Raw genomic sequence first — 19990 nt, 5'->3', positions numbered from 1 at the left:
GTTCAGAGAAGGAGGCAGGGGCCTGAGACAAGTGGCCAGAGAGAGCAGAAGAGATAGTGGCAGAAAGCGGTACACAGCAGTACACAGCGGAGAGTGACTGTGAGCCCCCGGGACTGCTGCATGACAGCTCACCCTCACGTCCTACCTCTTCTGCCTACCCCACCCCTGTCCTCCAACTGCAGGAGCGGTGCAAGGTACAAGGTATGGGAGAGGAGGGGGGAAGTGGCGTGAGGGGGTAACCTGCCCACTACGACAGTAAATTGAGACAAAAACCCTAATAATTCAGCTGAGAGGTTAGCTAAAGCCTTAAGGCCGTTCCCCACTCCCGGAGTGGCCAAAGGGGGGCCCGATGGTGAAAGGAAGAGCACAGGAGGCAACAGCAACAGCATAGCACCTGGAAAATTGAATTATTTTCTTTTTCTTCAAACCCACCTTGCCACGCATTCACCTGACCATTTTTTCCATCCATTTTTTCCATCTTGTTCACTCGAGATGAGATCTGGCAGGTTGAGGTCAACAGGACCACAAAAGAAAAAAAAATGTAGAGGGAAAATTGCGATGATAACTACGGATTCTGACCAGATTTTAAATCTGTCGCTGAGCGACCCTGAAAATATCACAGACAGTATGTCTCAATTTCCTCTGAAGGGATCTGATGGGATGGCCGAAAATCTTTTAGTAATCAACCAAAAATAACATCAAAATTTGCTCTTCTGAAAGACGCTGGGTCAGCTGTTTTTTCAATTAATATGAAAATCGTTGGCCTCCCAATTCCCCTGAGCCCCACAGTGAATATCAATAAGGGCAGTTCTGGTGAAAACGAGGTTATTGTCATTCCCCAAAGCAGTCATAAGTCAGCCACTAGTAAGCTTGAAGTGACAATTCAAACAGAAGTCACGGCCTTGGGAAGCCCACCAATTAAGTCCACCTCAACCCACCTAGAGCACAGGCACAACTTTACACCTACTTCTGTCGCCCCGACCCAACGTTATCCATAATAAAACGGATCTCCTAATTGAATCAAACGGAGGGAAAACTAGCAATTTAGTAGTAACCAACCCTGTCCCTCACGATGCCAGCTTCAGCATTTTGAGTAGTCAAAATAGCCAATCTGCAATCCATTTTAAAAAGGTCAGTGTAACGGAAACGAAGGAGGAAGAAGTTGACATCTCTCCTCCTTTTGGGGACGGTGTACCAGATCCTGCCCAACGGGATCAACACACAGCCAGAGTATCTGCGCCCACGACATTCACAGAGGAAGCCGATCTAGCTGAGAAAGATCTTTCCTATTTTGAGTCAAAGGAATGGGAAAAAATGCTGTTCTCATATGGAAATGCCATCCCTGGCCACCCTCGGCCATCATCCTCACCAATGGAGGAGAAAAGCAAGGACTTTACACAATAGAAGACATGGGTCACCGCCCTAGACATTCTTCAAAGGTCAGCCGATGCATTGACCTATCAAGCCAATAAAATGGACATTCAAATCAGCCTCCTGAATACACTGGCTGTGTATGTAGTTGAAATTGATGATAAGATTTCAAATTTAAACAGCTTGATCAGCTGGGCCGAAGCAGCTGTAGACCGCCCGCAACAAGGATGTGATTGTACACCAATAGTCGAGAAACTCAGCACACTTCCAGGGATGATGAAAAAACTTTTGGTAGATCTAAAAGAAATCACAAACTTAAAGCCCTTCCCTGGAAATGGCAGTGACGGCGACTCAGGTAAGGACAACAAAGCAAAAATGGCAACAAACGGGGCTACGAGGGACCATAGAAATTGACTTCTCTCAATCCCATGATACATCGGGGACCGCTTGCCAAACGAGCGAACAACAAAAATCTCCAACTGTCGGCAGAGTAAATTCTACTCTTCCATCTTCAATTGACCAAGATCTGGGAGACCCTGTAGGAAAGGGGAAAAGACAAAGGAAGTGAAAAAGTCGTAATAAGACAGGAAGGCGATTTGATTTGATTTGATTTTGATTTGACAGGAAGGCGCAAACAAGACCTGAGCCTCCACCCGATGTTTAACACTCTTAGACGTCCAGCAGTCACAGAGTGTGACGACCCAAAAAGTACTGATGAGCCAAGAACCAAATCAGAAGAACAATCAACCTTGCTGGAAAGAAAAAAAAGGAACAGTGGCATTTCCCCTTCGCCAACAGAAAAGGAATCAGCAGGGGCACTTTCTGCAAAAAAGTCGCACAGTGGGCTAATCGAGCAAACAACAATCACTCACATGGTTGCTTTAAATACACCTCCCTCGCAGAATGCAAAGGTGCAGGGCCAAAATTCCAGCCACTTCGTAAATCAGCTCGGCAGCATCACAACTTCAAACCAGGCACATACCAACAGCTCTGTTAAATATAATCTGGGCGCAAGCCCGGCGAGAGTAAATGGAGCCGCGGCCCGAGGAAAATACCAAAAGTGCCTCAGCGATCAGAACGAGGTACATTCCCTGGGTCCCTTAACAAAATCAGATCAAACGCCTTGTGTCCAAACATCAGAGGCAAATCCAAGGCTGTTTAGAGCCCCTCTGAGTGGTAATCCCATCTTCACACTCTTTTACCCGGAGTACAAGTCTAAAGGCAGCAACGATATTCTCAATCGCGGGAACATCATAAAGCTGATACAAGCAACAGGTCTGTCAAATGTTATAACCTCACAAGACATTACGTCGATAGAATTCATTGCACCATGCCATGGCCAAATAAACAAAATTACAAAGGTGACTTGGAGATCGGCAGAGGCAATGAATAATATCTTACGGCATACAGACACTTTCAAGCAGTGGGGTATACTTATACAACCCAGAAGGGAAGCGGGCTACCCACATGTCCTGCAGGCAAGTCAAGGCACTGAGCGCACACGAGTGGAAAGGGGAGCAGTGTATTCAGTCCTCAGGGGCGCATGCAACAAACCCCCACCCTTGACCATAAACTAAGAAAATCGAGAGATGACGGGATCACATCAAATTGGGATCGGGAAGAGGTCGGCAGATGGTCATGGCTGGCAGGCACCCTTAACACAACTCAACTTCTACGCTGACAGTACAACAGTGAAAAGGGCTTTAACACGTGTCCTCTAACGATCTGCATGTGGAACATCAACGGCCTAACCAACAAAATGGAGGATAAAGCGATAATCTCTTACTTTCGGAAATTCGAGATATTACTACTACAAGAGACATGGCTTATTGAACCGCAGCAAATAGAAGGTTTCTAAACTCATCACATTCCATGTCAAAAACTGAAATCTTCGGGAAGAGGCAGTGGCGGTCTAGCAATTTACATATCAATAAATAACACAATCGCCTCATGGGACTTAGCAAGTTCATCACATTTCCTCCAGTGTGTAGGAATATCCTTCACTACCAACAAAGGCAAGCGCAGGACTTATTGAATTCCTTTGTCCGTCCAAACTCAGTATCCAGGCAATCCTTCCCAGAAGAGGCAATAGCGACAGCATTAAGAGTGAAAACCGGATCCCTTAATCCAGAAATAATACTATCTGGTGACTTCAACATGTGGCTAATGACTGACCTACAAACAAACGAGGTAAACGAGGTAACCAAATCACACGAAAGCATCTGGGTCATACCACCGCAGGACCCCCCAGGATGGCACAAGGACGACTCGAAGGGTCGTTCTTTACAAGGCAACCTCAAAAATCTGGGCCTCAGAGCCTTAAATGGGTGATATCCTCCAGACAAGCCACCTTGCTTCTCTTACCTATCGAAAAATGGTGCTTCGTTAATCGATTATACCTTTGTCAGCCTCTCACTCCTTCATCAAATAACAGGTTTTAGTCTTGGAAGCAGAACAGAAAGCGATCACTGCCCCCAAGAAATATCGCTAGGTCCAGTCTAACTCAACACGAAGAAGGAAGGGCACTGCTATCTGATAGCTACACGATCACCCTAAAACGAATCAAGTGTTCCTTCAGTAACTTCCAACAAGTAGCAATAGAGGCTAAACAAATCATTGACAGCACCAGCAGGTCTACTAATGACAAAATTGCCAACTGGTCAACATTTGCAATCAAACTGATTGATAAACATGCAAACCCGATAAGGCACGCTAACCTGAACGGGCAAAAGCAGACACCCTGTTGGAATCCTGTGACACAATCTGCAACAACAACTATGAATCGGACATGGCGGGCCTTAAAAACAAACCCAGCGGATTCTCTAATAATAACAAAATTGAGAGAGGCCCGCAGCTACCTAAAGATTGCTAAAAGAGAACAACGCAGAAGTCACTGGAACTCCTTCTGGGCTAGATTACAGCAAGACATTAAAACAAATAATTCCGCAAGGTTCTGGCGAACCATTAACAGCATATCTGGGCGCGCCCCGAAAGTTGCGTCTTCAAGCATACTGGAGTCTGAGTGGGTCGACTTCTTGTATTTTCATTTTAACGACCACAAAGAAAAAACCTTTCATCAAAGTTCCACCGTTGAAGACAATACTGCTCAAAAAGCGGCAGTTTGGCCATCTGATCGTAACACCAAAGCCCCTTCAATGAAGGAATCTTCCAATGTTGGTCAACAAATTGTATCACCAATAGAGTGCCCTACGATTCAAAGCAGCAAAGAACTCATAATAATCCAGAAGGTGCAAATCGAAACACTGATCAAAAAGGGTCGGAAGGATGGGGCTCCAGGCCCAGGCAGAATCCCCCAGACCTTGTTTAAGGAGGACACAACTTTTTGGGCCTCAAAGTTAACCACCCTCTTTAACTTTATCCTGCAAAATAACATCATTCCGCCCTCTTGTCAGGGATCAATTCTCGCAGCAATTTTCAAAGGCGGGAACAAAAAATCCCCCGGGATTTACCGCCTCATAGACCTTATTGACAACGAAGCAAAGTATTTTGACAATGTGAACAGAGCTAAGCTCTGGCAGAAGCTTTACAGACTAAACATCCCAAATGACCTTCTAAGAGCCATACAGCTTCTACATCAGGACACATGGGTCAGGATCAAGATTGGGGACGGCTCTAGACTATCACGCCCAATTCCGACGACCAAAGGTCTAAAACAAGGATGTGTCCTGGCCTCCATACTTTTCAATTTGTTCCTATCCGACCTTCCTGAAGCCTTAAATAAGGTAAATTCCCATGCTCCCAAAGTAGCTGGTTTGTTGTTGTCAAACTTCTATACGCCGATGATGTGGTCCTTCTTAGTAAAACAAAGATTGTCCTGCAAAGACTTATGGACGCTACCTCTGAATATTCAAACAAGAATGAGCTCCAGATTAACAACAAGAAGACAAAAATCTTGGCGGTACGTCCAGGAAAGGCTAAGAAGCTGGTTTGGGTCCTGAACCGGGAAAGCATTGCTGAATCTCACTGCCATAAGTACCTTGGTGTCCTTTTTAATAACAACGGCAGATACAAAACTCATCTAGAAGAACAAAAAAAGAAGGGTGCTGAACTTGCTTTTGCAATTAGTTCCATACACAAGAAACTACTTGGCCCAACATTCGCTCCAACAATGCAGGTTGCGCAGGCAAAAATTATTCCCACATTAACCTACGGAAGCGAGGTCCTAAAAGGATCGGACAGTGGCCAATTGGATACAATTATCACAAAAATCTACAGAACAGTGTTCAAGCTACCAACTCAAACATCACCGGCCCAAATCAGGCTGGAACTGGGTAAATGCAACCAATCACTTGCCAGAGCCATAAGATTTCTAATGTGCTGTCACAAATTGAGGTCATCGAAGGAAGGCAGCCTAGCTCAACACCTATGGGCTTGACTTAACACGAACTTATGGCGAGCAGGGCATGAATATTGGCAAAGAGGTTTAAGAACTTTATGCCTGAAAGATCTTTGGAGCATGCAAGTAAGCCAAAATTAATTCAAACGGCTAGCGAAAATAAGTACAAAAAAGCTCTCTTCAGTGGAAGACAAGGCTCCTCTAGCAATAAGAAGTCACGGATGGATGACCTTGCAATCTTATGTCCAGCTGACCCCACAGCAGTATCTAACTCTACCATTCACTGCATGAACAAAACTAAGTTTTTTAAAATTGAGAATGGGAGTCATCAATTTGTCGTTTCACTTGCCAAAATGGAAAAGAGATCACGGTCAGGAACACTGTAAACTTTGTGGGAACCACAAAGAAGACATAATACACATCCTATGCCTCTGTCCAAACCTGCTGAATGAAAGACGGTCCCTTTTAAGGAAACTCTGGAATGTAAACATGGTTAGTTCGTGCAGAGCAGCAGTTTTTGCCTGCTTTGATCCTCGGAACACCAAATTAAACTGTGCCCTAGTAAGGTTTTTGGATCAAGCAGCAAAAAAACTTTGTGAGGGGACCCAAGTCTGTGAACCTCCATCAGCATAACAACTTGGCAAATTCCATCTGCCACCTTTCTCTATAATGGACTAGAACCTACATTCTCTTTTACATGTATATTTTGATATATTTTTAAATCCTGTAACTTGCAAAGGTTTTTTTTAAATCACGCAATAAATTCTTTATGAGATATTCCTTATTTATTGAGATTGCAGAGTAGGCTCGCTGCAGGGGTGTATATGTTATACAGTACAAGTACACTTTACTGTTAAGAAGACTTACAAATTTAGAACTAAGGGGGTCATTAGGATCCTATCGGTTATTGGGACCGCCCGCCATAAGGGTGGGGGTCCCGTGGGGAGTATTAGGATGCGCCCGCCACTGTGGCGGGCGCATCTGCATTTTTAGCATTGTGGCGGGCAGTGCTAAAAATGCATGTATGCATTTGCATACATGGCCCCCAAAGTGAAGACAGCATGCCTTTCCGTGGCGGCATTGACGCCACGGAAAGGCATCTAAACACGCCCATGCTAATATGGCTGGCGGTGTCTATTAGACACCGCCACCATATTAGACCTTTTCCGCCCCGTTTGCCTTGCGAAAAGCGGCAGATGGTCTTTCCGTCCGCCGCAGTCCCCCGCCATACTAATATGGCGGTGGTCATTTAGGTGAGGATTGCGGGCGGATTGCCCCCGCCAGGCCGGCGGTGGCTACCGCCAGCCTTGCGGGGGCAATACGCCCGCCATCCTAATGGGCCCCTAAGTTTTTGTCAACCAGGTAGAAGACAGTCACCCTTCACTTCGATTTAGCAATAGCATTAGCCTTAGCGGCGGGAGTTGACGAGTAACCAATGGCCTCCTCTAAATTTGATTTCAACTCAGCTGTGAAAGTTTTACCGAGAAGCCAAGTCAGATCAGAGATGACCTTGATGGATGGCACGAACGAAAAGGGAAAGAAGGGTGTAAGGAAGGACGAGTGAGTTAAATTAATGATACGTGTTTTTGAATGCAGGCACAGGTGGCTGGGAATCTGATGCATAACCGGTTGAAGGCTGAAGCAAGGATGGGTGGAAGGAGAAAGAAAAGAGGACTGCCTGGGTGGGTGAAACAGAAACTGTATGTGTGCACAATATATTAACCCTGGGCGTAGTAGGCGTAGTGGGGCTACGCGAAGCTACGCAAAGTGGACCAGAAACTACGTCCACCTACGCACTTCGCGTAGCCCCACTATGCGCCACCCGCCTCCCTCCCGCCCTCCCTAAATACTTAAATAATGGTTTTAAAAAGAATAAACAGCACTTACCTTGTCGGCTGCGTCTCCGGGGCTCCCTCTGGTGGGTGGCGGGCAACTTCGCTACGCCCACGGAGTGGGCGTAGTGTTGCCTGCTACGCCTACTTCGCAAATGGCGAAGTAGGCAAAGGCTGTAGCGAAGTACTACGCCCAGGGTTACAATATGTCCTTTGGTTCAAATTCAAATGCAAGTCAAGTACGAATGCATGGATGGCGGTTTACAAAATAAAATAAAAAGGGTGTTTTTCGGTGAGAAAAAGTAAGGTTTGTCCAGTTGAGACATTAAGAAGAATAATTGACATTTACTTTGAATGGATGGATGCCTGGGTGGTATCTTCCTCATAGATAGCATAGGTGTATGTAGAGTAGACAGAGTAGACGGTCACTGGATGAAAAGTGTTACTTTGAAGAGCATGTAACACCGCACGTCTGTGCCAGAGTAGCAAAGCCGAAGAAAGTAGAAGTTGTAATTTTTCAGAACACTCCTTTGACTAACAGTAGTTTGCAAGCACAGAATATATTGTGTATCTATATTGTATAGTTTACATTATCAAGTCAAGTCACAAGTGCCTTCCTCCGGCGATTACAGGGACCACTCACTACCTCTGGCAATAATTTTTCTTCAACTCTGTCATTTATGTGTGGCCTATCGGTGTTCACTCGATCAATAAAAACAAAGCACCTAAAGTCATCCCTTATATAAGCAATATCCTGCGAAGGGACAGATGATCATATTATCTTCTTCATTTTCCTTGTGTAGTAGTCAGGGGCAGGGCAGGGTGAAAGTTAAATTGATTGAGCAGTAGCCCTTGTAACAGAGTATGGCCAGTGGCACCCATAATAGAAAAGTAAGAGCTTCACCAACTGCATGTACTGGACTCGTAAAAGTAACGCAAGTCTGCGTCATCATGGCTTGCCTCTGTTTTTCTTGGGTGCAAGCTGACTGCCCTGGCATTATGCCGGCTACCACAAGTTTGCGTACTAATTTTGCTGAACAAGAGAGAAGAAGAAGACTGGTGTACTGTCTGAGTCTAATGTAGTCAGTCCCTATAGTGCTAGTAGAATTCCTGAAGCTCCCACTAATGTTAGAGCAGAGGCCGACGAAGTGGGAGGTTAGATAGATACATGCCATAAATGTTATGTACTGTGCTTGAAAGTTGCTAGTGCTAGTGTGACAAAACATTCTGTCGAATTATTTTGTGTTAATCTTCAAGAGTATTGGTTATAGTATTTTTTTCTTTCTTCATATAGATACTCCTTCTAAACTATCAAGGAAGGAGTTGGCTTTCCGGGCCAGGCGACAGAAGCTGGAGGCAATTGTCGCCGAATATTGGCGGCTGGTGGCTCAGGAGGAGGAGGATGACTCGCAGTCAACATCCACAATAGCTGCATCCTCCTCTGCTGCCCCTGGGTCATACAGCCAGCGCAATAATCCAGCGGTATGGCACCGTGGTCCAGCAGTCACCCGCCGCTGCCGAGCAGCGAAAACAACAGCTGCCCCCCAAGGTACCTACAAGGCTCGTATGCACCGATTGACCCTGCGAGTGGCCTACCTGGAGCAGGAGGTGGAGAGGCAGAAAGCCCTGCTCAAGGCCCTCTGGAGAGAGCTGCGTGACAACCTGGCCACAGGACACCGCCGGCCAAAGTAGAGACTGGAGAGAGACTGTCCCTTGCCCCTTTTTTAAAGACTTTTGGGGGGGGGTGGGAATTGGGCGTTGGGGTTTTGGAACTTTTTGGGACATTTAATGGACATTGGTTGGGGTTAGGGAGGGGGGTGGGTCGGGTCTTGTGGGATAGTTTATTTTTGTTAGGCTCGAAATAAATATTTATTTTACACTTAAACATAGCATACACATTTTTACTGTTTTGTGGGGGAGGCAGGGGGGGTTAACTACTGTAGGTTTGTTTTCCTGAAACTTAACTGGCTGGTTGATTCAAATTGTCTAAGTAATCACCCAAATTTGTACAAAAGTGCCAATGTCAGAGTTAGTGAATTCAATTGTCCTACTACTTTACTAGTTCTACCGTCAGTCTCTCCTCTCCTCCTACTCCATTATTCTTCGTTCCCCAAAATGCTTATCTTACCTGTGATTCGTGTTTAAGAATAGAGCTAGGCACAGGGCTGGCTGCATGGCAAATGGCGATCAAGGTTGGCTATGGAATCCTGACCGGATGAAATGGCAACGTTGTGGTGGTAGTAGTAGTGGTACACACTAGCAGTAGCAGCATATAAAAAAAGGAAATGAGACATTGAGTGGCAGAGAGGAGCATTAGAATGGTACAATAGTACACAAGAACAGTGCCATAAATTAAGCAATGCCAAAGTATTCAATCAAAAGTTAACTACTAGTTGCATAGATTATGGCTAGTACAAGAACTAGTACTGAAGGACACAGCAGCGTAAGCTTTCGTCAAGTATAGGAGGATGTTGATGTTATTGAATTCACTGGATGGCGGACAAGAAATTCGGAATTAATTTGCAAATACTCATGGGTGTGTGTCAAGCAGAATAGGAATATATCCTTGGATTCCTTGACCTGCCTTAAAATTGATTTTCTGTTGCTTTGACCTTATCCTCCCCAGCAAGCGTGAGGAATTATTGGTGTTATTTACTCACACCTCAATGAAAACCACACAGCCCGGGGGAAGAGGGTTAGGGTTTGAAAAATAGATGGGAATGGGGGTTTTTGAGAAAGTTTTTTGGAGAGAGAAAAAAAAACACAGCATGGACAAACAACAAACAAAGAAAAATAAATCTTTGGATACGACCATATCCATAAATCTTTTAAGGGACATAAAGGAAGTGCATGCATGAAGTTGTTTGCTAAATGGATGGTTAGGTTACTGAAAAGTAGTACTTATACTACAACTTATTAACTAGTACTAAACAATTAGACAGTACAGGGCTGCAGTAATTATGCAATTTCACTTGCCTATCTGTCCTAAGAGAGAATAAACACTTAGTAGTACATTACATTAGTTTTAAAAAAACAAAGAAACTTATCAAATAGCTGTAGTGATGACTTTGAAGCAGAGAGCAAACGCACAGAGTCGCACTCATAAAAGTTCACAACAATAACATTATTTAAAAGATAAGGACAAGTGAAGTGGATACTGTAACTGTATGTTGTAGTTGTCCTGGTCAAATTGGTAAGTTGCATGCATCCAGCTATACCTCTTATTCGCGGTACTCTTCCATTCCATCGGGCACTCCGTCGATCAATCTTGGTGACCCCACTGTCACTGCCTGCCTTGCGGATGCAGAATTGCGGATTGCTATGGTAAGCCTGAGTTAATGTTTTTCCCATCACACAGGGTAAGTGCCGGCCTGTAATGTTCGATGGAAAAACAGAAAGGGATATTAAAACACACTGGAGGAAAAATATAAGGTAGGGTGTGTAGTGCAAAAATAACACTTTGACTTTCAGAGGCGACAGTATTACATACATGCATCATTTCTAAAGTGCCTACTCTGAGTCTGTGTTTCCAGGATAATAATTAGCACACATTAGGCCAGGGTCATGCAGACGGTCAAGGCAGGCAGCACTAAGTGAACCAACCTCCATGTAGCATACCTCTTTCACAGACAGACAAAGCAGATCTAATTTTATACAGCAAGTCACATAGCCACAATTTTACATGAACCGCTGTCTGGATTCTGGTATAACAGTACACTGGCTCGACCACTCCTTACCACGACTAGACAGACATGTAGTTCTGCTGTGGTCGTTGTTGACTTGTTTACCTGTTTGCCACTCACGAAATGGCCATAGTTCTTCCATAAATCGACAATGATGTTCCATCCATCCCAGTGAGTGACTGTAAAGATAATATGTAACTTTGGTCATCATGACTCATCATCATCATCATGGTGTTGGCAAACCCAATGTTGTCCATGCAGTCATAGTCTACACACAGAGAGTCCAAGGACATTTTCCATATTGAAAAATGCAACATAGTGGCCCCTGCAGTAGAAGTACAATTTGTATTAAACAAGGTAAACAGAGTAGACTTGAGTTACATTTAGTGTGTAAAAGATTAAATAATAACAGAACACATAGGAATCATTTCATGCACAACAAACAAACAGAAATTGCTTTGATCAGAGCCAGACAGCCATTGTTGTCCACTGCATGCCATCTCATCATTCATTACCTGTTCCACTTTTTGTCAGTATCTTATTCTTAAGTGAAGGGCCACAGGGCAGCCTCTTGTGTCAATTTCCGATGTAACAGTCAGCATAGTCAGTCATTCCAGTCCCACTTCTTTTGAGGGGACTCGTCTACGAAGCGACAGTTTCTTGATTCTGCATAATCCAGCCAACTGCCTTGAGGGAAATGGATAGGGGGAGTCTGGAGGAAGAGGATAGAGGAGCATGACTGAGTTGGGGACTTGTGAACTTCAGGAATGCAGACAGCGGCACCTTCAATATGGAAATAAGATGAAGACAGTGCTGCTGATGGATTTGTTGTGATTAACGTTTTGTTGTTCTAAAAGTTGCAAATCAAAGAAAGACACACAGAAAAAAAGAGAATTAGAAGGGAAAAAAAGTAAGTATTTCAAGCCTAGGTGTCAGGGAAGTAGAGCTCGTCCTCAAACTCTGTGAATTGAACCGGGAGTAGTTCAGCTAACAGAGAAGAACTTCCATCACCTAAGTCGGTGTCCTCTTCTTCCTGTGTGGATTCACGTATTTTGTAATCTGGTGGTATGAAGTGCTGATTCATCTTGATCATTGTAAACCTCTCCACATTTTTGGGCGAGAGGCAGATCTTTTTTGAAATTACAGTGGCACCAGCAGCACTGAAAACACATTCAGAAGACAAGCTTGCGAGTGGGCAATACAAATAATTTATAGCCAGCTTGGTGATCAGTGGCCATTGAGGCCTTTTCCCATACCAATACACCAATCAATCAATCAATCAATCAAGACCTTTGTATAGCGCACTACTCACCCGTAGGGTCTCAAGGCGCTAGGAGGGGGGGTGCCGTTACTGCTCGAACAGCCAGGTCTTGAGCTTCTTCCTGAAGGAGAGGTGGTCTTGGGTCAGGCGCAGGTCGGTCGGTCGGGAGTTCCAGGTCTTGGCGGCCAGGTAGGAGAAGGACCTACCTCCTGTTGTCGCTCTTCGGATGCGGGGGACGGCGGCGAGGGCGTGGCTGGTTGATCTGAGGTGGCGCTTGGGAGCGTAGAAGTTGATTTGGTTGTTGAGGTAGTTCGGGCCTTGGTCGTGTAGGGCTTTGTGTGCGTGGGTGAGGAGACAGAAGGTGATTCTTTTGTTGACGGGGAGCCAGTGCAGGTCTCTCAGATGTCCGGAGATGTGGCTGTTTCGTGGGATGTCGAGGATGAGTCTGGCTGAGGCGTTCTGGATCCGCTGGAGTCTCTTCTGGAGCTTGGCGGTGGTTCCGGCGTAGAGGGCGTTGCCGTAGTCCAGTCGGCTGGTGACGAGGGCCTGGGTGACAGTCTTCCTGGTCTCGGTGGGGATCCACCAGAAGATCTTCCGTAGCATGCGCAGGATGTTGAAGCACGACGAGGAGACGGCGTTGACTTGTCTGGTCATGGAGAGGGAGGAGTCCAGGATGAAGCCCAGGTTGCGTGCGTGGTCCGTCGGTTTGGGTGCGGTGCCCAGGGCGGGGGGCCACCAGGAGTCGTCCCAGGCGGAGGGCGAGGAGCCCAGGATGAGCACCTCCGTCTTGTCTGAGTTCAGTTTCAGGTGGCTGGTCGTCATCCACTCGGCTACATCTCTCATCCCTTCGTGTAGGTTGGCTCTGGCGGCGGCGGGGTCGTTGGTCAGGGAGAGGATCAGCTGGGTGTCGTCGGCGTAGGAGATTATGTTGAGGTTGTGTTGGCGTGCGATGGCCGCGAGGGGGCTCATGTAGACGTTGAAGAGGGTGGGACTCAACGAGGATCCTTGAGGGACGCCGCAGATGACTTCGGTGGCCTCTGACTTGTACGGTGGTAGGCGGACTCTCTGTGTTCTTCCGTCGAGGAAGGAGGTGATCCATTCCAGTGCCTTCTCCTGGATTCCGATGTTGCCGAGGCGCTGCACTAGGGTGCGGTGGCAGAAAGTATCGAATGCCGTGGAGAGGTCCAGGAGGATGAGGGCCGCTGTTTCTCCGTTGTCCATCATGGCTCGGATGTCATCGGTGGCAGCGATGAGGGCGGTCTCGGTGCTGTGCTTGGCTCGGAAGCCAGACTGTGAGGGGTCGAGGGATCCATTCGTCTCGAGGAAGGCGGCCAGCTGTTTGTTGACGGTCTTTTCGATGACTTTGGCCGGGAACGGGAGGAGCGAGATGGGACGGTAATTCTTGAGTTCGGTGGGGTCCGCTGTAGGTTTCTTGAGTAGAGCGCTGAGTTCTGCGTGTTTCCAGCTCTCCGGGAAGGTGGCGGTGTCGAAGGAGGTGTTGATAATGTCCCGCAGGTGGGGTGCGATGACAACGTCGGCCTTGTTGAAGACGTGGTGAGGGCAGGGGTCGGTCGGAGATCCGGAGTGGACGGAGTTCATTGTGCGGACGGTGTCTTCGGTGCTGATCGGAGTCCAGGCGCGGAGGGTGGTGGTGGGTGGCGTTGCTGCGGTTGTGGCGTGCGTCGGTTGGATGCTGAAGCTGTTGTGTATGTCCGCGATCTTGTTGTGGAAGTAGGAGGCGAGGGAGTTGCAGAGGTCTTGCGACGGGGTGATGTTGTTGTTTCCGGCGTTGGGGTTGGAGAGCTCTTTCACGATGTTGAAGAGTTCCTTGCAGTTGTGTGCGTTGTTGTCCAGCCGGTCCTTGTATGCATTTTTCTTGGTGGCGCGGATCAGTTGGTGGTGTTTCCGGGTGGCGAGCTTGAGGGTGTTCATGTTGTCCATTGTTGGTTCCCTTCTCCATACTTTCTCGAGGGCTCGGCAATTCTTCTTGGAGCTCTTGAGTTCGTCGGTGAACCATGGGGCTTTTCTGCTGCCGGGTCTGCTGGGCGGGGTCCTCAGCGGGGCGAGTTCGTCCGCGCAGTTGCTGATCCACTTCGTGAGGTTGTCGGCGGCCTGGCTGGGGTTCGCTGAGCCGGCAGGAGGGTGCTGGCTCAGGGAGGCGGTGAGCTGGTCGGCTGTGATCTTGTTCCAGCTTCTTCGGGCAACCTGTTGCTGGTGGTGGTGGATCGTCGTTCTTTTGAAGGTGAAGTGGACGCAGCTGTGGTCCGTCCAGTGGAGTTCTGTTGCGTGGCTGAAGGCGATGTCTTTGCTGGATGAGAAGACGGTGTCGAGTGTGTGTCCGGCGAGGTGGGTGGGGGTGGACACCAGCTGCTTGAGTCCGAGCTTGGCGAGGTTGTCAAGCAGGGTGGTGGTGTTACGGTCGCTGTTGTTCTCCAGGTGGAAGTTGAGGTCCCCCAGGAGGATGTAGTCGGTGGAGGGGAGGGCATGCGGGCTGATGAAGTCGGCGATGTCCTCGCTGAATCGTGTGCGTGGTCCCGGGGGTCGGTAGATGAGGGTGCCTCTGAGGGTGGTCTTCGGGTCGGTGCGGATTTGGAAGTGCAGGTGTTCGGCGGTGGTCAGGGTGTCGTCGGTGTTGGTCGTGATGCGGATGGTGTCTCTGTGGATGATGGCGATGCCTCCTCCCGTCTGGTTGGCGGTGCGGTCCCTCCGGGTGATCTTGTAGCCCTCTGGAATGGCGATGGCGATGTCGGGCGCGGAGGAGGTTCTGATCAAAGAAGACCTCTGTTTGGTCATCCAGATAGGCCTGCACAATCCACTCAAGGTCCTCCAGGGGTGCTCCACTTTGCGTACCATCTGTTGCCTTTGCATCAACACTGGAACGAGCAAACCCTTGATTAGTTATCCAATCCGCTTCCGACAATATTATGGCTCGTCCTGGTGCAGGTGATGATGGTACGGTTCATGGTGTCGGTAACGGCTCTGAGGGAAAGTGCCTGCCTTCAGCCACAGAAGTGGACCTTGACACCGGATTGCATGCTCCTTCAGTAGTATTTGTGGCGGTTCCTTCAATTTCCTGCCGCTCTTTTTGGAACCGAGAGGCTGACAGAGCTAGCAAATGTTTGTACTTGGAAACATCTTCTTCAGAAAAAGGAATGAATGTATTGCTGGCCAGTGCCTTTTTGTACCGTGGATCCAGAATAGTGGCACAAATGTAATGTTGTTCTGAATGTATTCCTTTAAGCCTTGCATTGTCAACTAGGCGGCTTAATAAGCTCTCCGCCAACCGATATGCGTCTTGTTTTTCAGCATCCACTTGGAACGTTGAAGACACCGCCTTTAGTTGGTGCACTAGCATGCGCAACAATGGGACAGCTTTGCCCAAAGTACCGTCCTCCCTGCTGACTTCACGGGTGAAGACCTCAAAAGAACGAAGCATGTCTGTCAGGCTTTTAACTAGGTCCCATTCCTCCACCTCTAGCTGCATGTCTTTCGTAGAAGCAGCCCGTGTGTGAAAGACATACTCATTGATTACCAAGTACTGCTCAAACAGATGTTCAAGCATGTGGAAGGTTGAGTTCCAACTTGTTGCCACATCCTGGATGAGTCCTCTGACTGGCACTCTACGGTCACGTTGAATGATCCTCAGCTGCTTCCGTGCCTTAAAGGAATGGCTGAAATGTGTGCTGATTCTTCGGCAGGTGGTCAGTAACTTGCTGACTGTGTTTTCTTTTTTCAAGAAATCTTGAACAATAATGTTAATGCTGTGCGCCAAACATGGCACTCTGATATAGCCACCATCAACCAGGGCCTTAACTATATTACTGCCATTATCCGTGGAAACATAACCACCTTCTTGGATGCAGCCATTGAAAGACCTCACTGTTAAACTCCTCCAAAATGTTTACTGCAGTATGAGATTTCTCCATGGCAAACATGGCTACTGTTGCATGTTTCCGAGTAGCTTGAAAAACTGTGACACTGTCAACACCTGCAGCTATCTTCTCTCTAACACTCGCAAAAGAGACCCAGTATGCAGTATGCACATGTAATCAACGGCTTGGCAACTGGTCCACATGTCTGTTGTCAGGTGGATAGTGTGAATCACGTCCAGCACATCTTGATGTAGTGCTGGAATCGCAACTCTGGCAAAATAGGACTGGCTAGGAACCTTCCATTTAGGGCAGACTGTTGCCACAAATTCTAGAAAACCCACCCCTTCCAAGAAAGAAAAAGGGAGAAGGTCCAGCGCTAACATTTTAGCCAACATTGCATTATACAGACGTGCCATTGGGTGGTTGCGTTCAAATGGTGCCTCCGACCAAAACATGCTTTTAATGGTGGTCCGGACCGTTTTCATATGTGATGATGATCCAGACTTCTTCAACCCAGTTAGGCTCATTGATGTACTTTTCGCATTGGTGTCTCTACCAGACTCTTACTGTGCCTCCTAGATGTTGCTGGGGTAGAGGTTGTGAGCGCTACCACTGCAGTGCTGCTGCAAGGGGTACTGTGTGTACCAGAAAAAAATGTCTCTCACTTCTTCACCTCCCCCCTGCACGATCAACTCCTCATTATCACCAGATGCAATATCAATGGCTACATTTGGATTTGTACTTTTGGCTTTCCGGATGTTACTTAGGTGCGCCTCCCACTGGATGCTGTGGTGTTTTTGGAGATGACCTCTCTGGCCTCCGGTACCATAGTTGGTACTAAGCTTACCCTGACTAAGTACTTGTTTACAAATTGAACAAATAACGTGATTTTCCACCTTTTTGCTAATACTAAAGAAGTCCCAAACTGGGGAGTTGAGATTTCTGGTGGTGGTGGTGGAGGTGCCACTTTCAATGCCAGATGAAGTGGAGGATGGGCGTGGCGGAATTTGTCTCTGTTGTGCACTTACAGCACCACTACTTGAGGTAATGGATGTCGAGCTGGATGGAGGTCCCTGCCGGACCTTCTGAAGAGAAAATATGGAAGCTGTAGGTCGTGTTGGTGTAGTAGTTACCTGTGTTGGTGGTGGTACCAGTGCCACGCCGCCCACATCCCCCGCAGCATTTCGGGATAGGGTAAAAATGTCTGTCGGCTGCATGCCCACTAGGGCTGGAGTGACGACTGTCATGACTGGGTCGTCATCGTCAGACTCTTCATCAGCAGCAGAATACACCACTTCTACTTCTTCTTCGTCATCACCCATAACTGAAAGCCTTGTGCGAACCTTCCTATTACCTAGCTTTGTCAGCTCATGGCGTGCCTCCCTCTCAGACTGAATTGGTGGGTGCCAATCAAGATCTAGATCATCAGAAGGAAGGGGGCTTGAAGAAGAACTTGTACTAGCCCTCCTTTTCCTTGTTGGGGATCTGGAAGACAATGGATCATCAGGAGTGGCTTGCTCGGCTGATACCTCTGCATGAATCTCGATTTCCTCATGTGCCGCTACTTCTGGAATAACTAGCATTGTGGGCAGTTGTGCCTCTCCTTGAGCGTCTCCATGCGCCTCTCCTTGCACCTCTCCTTGTTGCACCTGTGGTTGTCGTTGCGGCTGTGGTTGAACACTCGTCAGATGAGTTACACCCTGCGTTGATTAGATGCTACTTTGAGATGAGTCAACGCCAACATCACTGGTCGATGGTGAAAGAGCAATTAAAGTGGCTTCCTCTGCGGCACTCATGGGCTTGGGCCTAACTTGCCGTTGTGGCACTGAGACCAATGAAGCGGAGGTGCTGCTCCCAGCTTGGTCCCCGGTGGACACCGCTGCGGCAGGCGTCGTTTTTTTCCCCAAAAAAAGTGGTGGGCGGCACACCAGTCTCCTTGGTAAGTGAGCCACTTGCTTCTTCTGCTCCTTCTTACTGGCAGTGGCACTTGCAACTTTCCTGGTAGAGGAGCTACGGCCACCTTTCTTTGGGCCCATCTTCTTCAGACGTCAGAACAGCAGGACGCAGTTGCACAAGTTGCAGAGTTGTTTGTGGCCACACGTGACGTCATGTGATGTTGTGCACATACCGCAGCAGGACTTCTTCCGGGCACTACAACAAGTGATGATGATGAGGATGATTCCTGGTTCTCAGTCTTTGTGCACCTAAAAGCAAAGAAGCCAGAGGAACATCATTTAAAATGTTGCATATGTTGTGCTTCAATTAATACTATTGCATCTAGGCATTTATTATTATTAAGTTAACACAACACACCCAAAATAAAAATTGCAATTCTAATCAAAAATGGATGTTTAAATTAATAGAAGAGAGACCACACAGAGAGGGTTGTTTCATGCACCCATTCATATCCCTAGGCCTACTAGCCCGCAAGCTTGCCGGCCTATGGAAAAAACTGCCTGGCCTCAATATGCCCCCCCCCACCCACATGGCCAGGCCAGGACCAGGCCCCAACAACACCCCAAACATCGAAATACATACAAAAATCCCCCCAATCCAATGCCATCCATGCCCTAATGATGTTTAAATTCAAGAGACCCCACAGAACGACTTGGTCCATGCACCACTGAGTACCCCTGGGCATAATGGATGAAAGCAAGGCAGACTGGGTGCAGGACTATGGCACAAAGCACACTGCCTGGCTTCAAAATGGCCTCTAGATCCCCACCCACATGGCCAGGCCGTGGACCAGGCCTCAAAATGGCCCCCACCCACATGGCCAGGCCCTGGACCAGGCCCCAACAACATCCCAAAAAATCAAAATACACACAAAGATCACCCCAATTCAATGCCATCCATGCAATAAATTATGTTTAAGTTCAAGAGACCACACAGAAAGACTTTTCCATGCACCACTGACTACCCCTGGGCATAATGGATGAAATGCCCTAAATTATGTTTAAATTCAATAGACCCCACAGAAAGACTTGGTCCATGTACCACTGACTACCCCTGGGCCTACTGGCTAGTTTGGCTTTAACAACCAGCCCAAAATTAATCCACATATAACAATGAGCTATTCAATTCCATGCCATCCATGCCGTAAATGATATTTAACTTCAGCAGAACAGACTGAAACAGTTGTATCATGCACCCATGACTAACCCTGGGCCTACTGGATACTGTGGTTACCCACAATATATATATTTTTTAAAGTTGTGAAAAAGTTTATACATTGTAGTTGCAGCAACTGCAATGCCCCAAACAAACAACACAAACGTACTTGTAAAATCTCAAATCCAAAAGTAATCCAAAAAAAAGTCAATACAAATATCCAGCTGCAGCCACAAAGAGTAATCCTTCCAGCTCCAGATCCAAATGAAAAGTGACCAGGACATGGAAAAAAGCAATGGGAGGAGCCTGCTGGACAGGAACAAGAAGTTGGAGACTCTGGGGCACTTCCTTCCTCCCATCCCCCTAAAAATGGACTCCTTGCACATAAAAGTGCAGTCAATCTGAGGAGCTATACTGATCAAAATCATCGTTTTCAGAAGGTTTATACTGCCAGCGATAGATTTCTTGTGCAGAATCGCAATTTTAGCAATTTCGGGAAAGCG

Source organism: Lissotriton helveticus, chromosome 7 (assembly GCF_964261635.1).
Source record: "Lissotriton helveticus chromosome 7, aLisHel1.1, whole genome shotgun sequence".
NCBI lineage: Eukaryota > Metazoa > Chordata > Amphibia > Caudata > Salamandridae > Lissotriton > Lissotriton helveticus.
Note: the sequence above shows the minus strand (reverse complement) of the source record.